This window comes from Panthera uncia, chromosome D1 (genome assembly GCF_023721935.1).
Source record: "Panthera uncia isolate 11264 chromosome D1, Puncia_PCG_1.0, whole genome shotgun sequence".
Classification (NCBI taxonomy): Eukaryota; Metazoa; Chordata; class Mammalia; order Carnivora; family Felidae; genus Panthera; species Panthera uncia.
In genome coordinates this window covers 21644438-21649021 of record NC_064808.1, presented here as the reverse complement: position 1 = coordinate 21649021, position 4584 = coordinate 21644438, and the positions used below count along the sequence as shown (strand labels likewise).

Genomic DNA, 4584 nt, shown 5'->3' with positions numbered 1-4584 from the left:
GTAACCATCACCCAGTCAAGATGTACAATTTCTAATACCCTAGAGCATTCCCTTGCAACGTTTCACAATTAGTGTCACGCCCCTTCCACAAGGACATAACTATTCTGACTTACATCAATAACGATTGGCTTTGCCATGTTTAGCAGTGTTGCTCTTTGTTTATTCTTGTCCTGGAGTTTACAGTGTGACTTCACAGTGATATATTTATCCATTCTTTTCATGAGTATCAAGATTCTTATTTATGAGTGGGAGATGGTACTAAGACAATTAATATCAACATTCATATAAAAAGTAAGCAAGCAATCATTTTCATAGAAACATGGTAAATGTAAGATAACAAGGAGAGATTCATGCTATCATGATGTAGGCAAATATTAAAAAAAACTCTAATGATTGAAAAGTATGTAATTAATGTGAACCAACACAGATCAACAAATCAGAATATAAAGCTCAGGGGAGGATCCTAGAACATAGAAAATTCAATGTACAACTTAGTCTCCCAATCGGTAGGAAAAATAAGATTATTCTATAAATGATTTTGGAAGAAGTGAGTAGCCATAAATATATCCATGAATAAAGTTGGTTATAAAACTCATCCTTTGTAAAAGAATAAATTCCAAGCAGCACAAGATGGAAATTGTATATTTAATGTATTTTCTAACAACAGCAATAACAATAAACACCCTACAACCAGGAAGACATAAGTAGGCATTTCAAAGAAAAGGAAATACACACGGTTTGTATATCTATATCTATCTGATTAACTACTATAATAAGACAAATGCAATTGTCTTTCTCTTATCAGATTTGAAGAATTCAAGGAGTTTGATACCACAGTGAACTGATGAGCATATGAAAATGAGACATTATTAGAAGGTAAATTTAGATATATTTGTCAAAATCCAAAACATACATAATTTTCACCCAGTAATTTTTCTTCCTAAAATCTTATAGATTTAAAATCTGAAATAATAAAATGTAAAATATTTTTTCCTTCCTTACTGTTTGCAATAAATTCTGAAAGACCTAAATACTCATGAATAGGACACTGGCTAAATAAGTTACAATGTATCCATAAAACAGACTATAATGTTAGAGAACATAATGAGAAAGTTCTGCATGCACTAATCGGAATATTCTCTAAGATACATGATTAAATAAAAACCCTGGAATATTCTCTAAGATACATGATTAAATAAAAACTAAGGAGAATGATAATGTATCTAATAAGTTTCCATTTGTATAAAAAGAGAAAATGATACACATTTGATTTTATATGCATAAATACTCTGGAAGAATACAAGAAATTTCTAATAACATTGACTAACTCTAGCAAAGGAATATGAGTTTCTTGGGGTCAAGGAGAAAAATTTTCACATGTGTTTTTGTATACTTCACATTTTGAATCATATGAATGGGTTACTTTAAAAAATTAGGTAATTATTTTTTACAAGGAGAATGTCATAATAAAGGTTTATAAACTATAAAGCACTATGCAAATGTAGGAATTTATTTCATATTATATTGCCTTTAGGCACCACCTAGCTATGAAACTTTTTAAATGATTAGGCAATAGAAATTTTAAATTACATTTATTATAGAAACTATAAATGCTCATTTGCTCATTGCAAGAAATGTGGGAAGACATAAGGCTAATAACTTTAATATACAAAGAACTCTCTGCAAATTGCCAAAAACAATTCAAACATATAAAAAGGCAATTTTTAAAGGGGGAAATTCAAGTGAATAATAAACGTATGAACAGATATTCAACCCCACTACTAGACAAGATAATCAATATTTCAGCAATGATATAATTCTTTGCACCCTTTAAAATGACAACAGTTGTAAAGATTAATAACATTGAGTACCAATAATTATAAGTACGCCATGAAACAGGTAGTCTCATGAATTACTGGTGGAAGTTTGAACTGCTGTTACTTATTAGGAAACCGAACTAAGCTGGGCCAAAAGAAGTTTTCTTTCTTTTTTCTTTCTTTCTTTCTCTCTTTTCTTTCTTTCTCTCTTTTCTTCCTTCCTTCCTTCCTTCCTTCCTTTCTTTCTCTCTCTTTCTTTCTCCCTCCCTCCCTTCCTTTCTTCTTTCCTTTCTTCCTTCCTTCCCTCCTTTCTTGTTTTCTTGTTGTTGAAGAGGTAATATATTCACATAACTGACATATTTAAAATTCAAAAGACAGAAGGGATGGAGAGTGAAAAGTCTCCCATAAAATAGTGCCCTCCCATTCTTCTTTCTGAAGGCAACTAATGGCATCATTGCCTTTTAAATTTTTCCAGAGGTATATGTATGTATATGTGTGCATATATGTATACAAATATACATATATGCCTATATATACATCTATACTATTGATGTATCATATATTCATGTATATAACATTAAGTCTCTTCTACTTATGATAGCATATTGCATACATCGGCTACAATTTTCTTTTCTTCACCTATTGACATCAGGTTTTTGGGTGGTGGTGGTGTGGAGGTGACTGCCTATTCCAATGTATGAAAGTACCATAATTTATTTGCTATTGTTTTTGTGAAAATCTGTTTCTTTACAACTACTGTTTTGAGCAACATCACAGTGAATAAATGTACACATACTTAATTTCAAAAAGGAAAAAGGGAGAAAGCAAACTTTCACATTGGAAAAGAGATCAGGAACATAAACTCAGATAAATACAAAAAACAAGAATTATAGGATAATTCTTTGCTCAATTTACATTAATAGATTTTAATACTTTAAATATTGATATACTGGAATATGTAACATCCTGAGGCTGACCCAATATAGAAAAATCTATACAAACAATTACTATAAGAATATCTAAAAATAGTATTTTAAAAATTCCCTATTACTTTCATTCACTATTTCAACTTTCAAATTTATTCTCTGCCAAAATTTAAAAAAATGCCTGAAAGATTTCATGAGAGAATGCTTACAAGTTTTTCAATGAATGGATAACTCTGAATTTACTTAATATATTCCAAGAAGCAGTAAAGAAAGCAATGCTCCCAAATTATTGTTGTGGCGTCAGCAGAATAGTAACTGCACGGCCTAACTTTAACAGTGTGAATTAATATGATACTGAAAGCGGAATTGTAATACCATTCATCTGGTTATTAAACAGTATTATAGGGCATTGCATGTAAATACTGTGCATATAGTTTGGTATATTAAAATATGCCCGGAAAGAGTTTCCAGCAATTCATGATAATAAGTACCTACATTAAAAGAACTTAGAGAAAAAAAGGAGCGATGGTTTTATTTGCAATGTTTCATTTATTTAAAAATGATTTGAAATATACAGATAGTTCAATGTCTAAATACAAAGCCACCAAAAAAATGTGCATGTATATCCACTGTAAACATATTACAAGAATAGTCCTAGTTGCATCATGGTTAAAAAAAAGTAAATAAAACACAACTCAAAACAACCTATATGTCTACCAAAGGAAAATGATTACACATTTTATTATACTTAATATGGAATAATTATACAGCAATAATACAGCAATTATACAGCAATTAAATAATTGTATATTATTAAATGAATGTATGCACTGGTATACACAACATAGATGAATTCCACAAACTGTTTTGGGGGGGGGTGGAGATTGTTTTTGAGGTGGTTGTTATCTTCATTGGTTTGGAGGTGGGGAGCAGGTGCTCAGGAGGTCTTGGTGGGGCAGGATGCATCCCTTTCAGCATCACAGTCTTCTGGCTGGGTGGGATGGGGCTGGCTCTATGAACTGCCGCCACATGCGGATCTGGGCTGCACTTGTTCTTGTGGATCGTGTCCCGGTTGCTGCTGAGGGCGGCCTTGGCGTTCTTGTAATGGCGGTCCAACCTGTAGGAGGTGGCAGGCTTTCTCTGGCCAGATCTCCACTTCTTGACCACCACCACACTTTAGCCTTCAGCCGCAGGCTCCATGCCCACAGCCTTGAGGTGAATCAGCCTATTATAGCAGAAGGGTTATTGGGCTCCACGCTGTGTATCTGCTCGTTCCCCTCGATCAGATAGTTGAAGCAGTTGTGCAGGACCATCCATTGTAGCTGTGTGGACATGGCTGCTGCTTGTCTCACTAGGGTAGCTGGAAGCAGAACGAGCCCCAAATGTATTTTTGATGAAAAAAGGCCAGTATAAAGTAATGTGAAATGTAGGATTCCATTTACATAAAATTTACAACAGGCAAACATATCTCTGGTGTTAGTAGTCAGTTGTTAACCTCAGCAGGGTGTATCTTGACAGAAGGGGACAGAGTGGGTAATGTAGTATTGCTGGATCTAGGTTCTGCTTACACACAAGTGAACATAGTTTGTCAGAATTCATTAGGCTATACTCATGTTTTATGTTCTATTCTGTGTGCAACTTACGTGTCAATATAAAATATACCTTCACTAGACTGACCTGAAGCAAATATGCAAACTAGTAGATGTTAAATGTGAATGGCAGAATCACAGGTGTGTATATTATTTTTGTAATAGTGTCTAACTTAATATTAAATAAATTACTTTTATTTTCATCTATGAAGCATTGACTACTGCCGGCATTTTCCTCTCACTGTAATCATG

The 4584-nt window shown here is 33.2% G+C and overlaps 1 pseudogene; it reads right to left on the bottom strand.

Moving 5' to 3' along the window:
- Positions 1-3556: 3556 nt before the first annotated feature.
- Positions 3557-4080, bottom strand: LOC125928905 (60S ribosomal protein L28-like; annotated as a pseudogene).
- Positions 4081-4584: the final 504 nt, after the last annotated feature.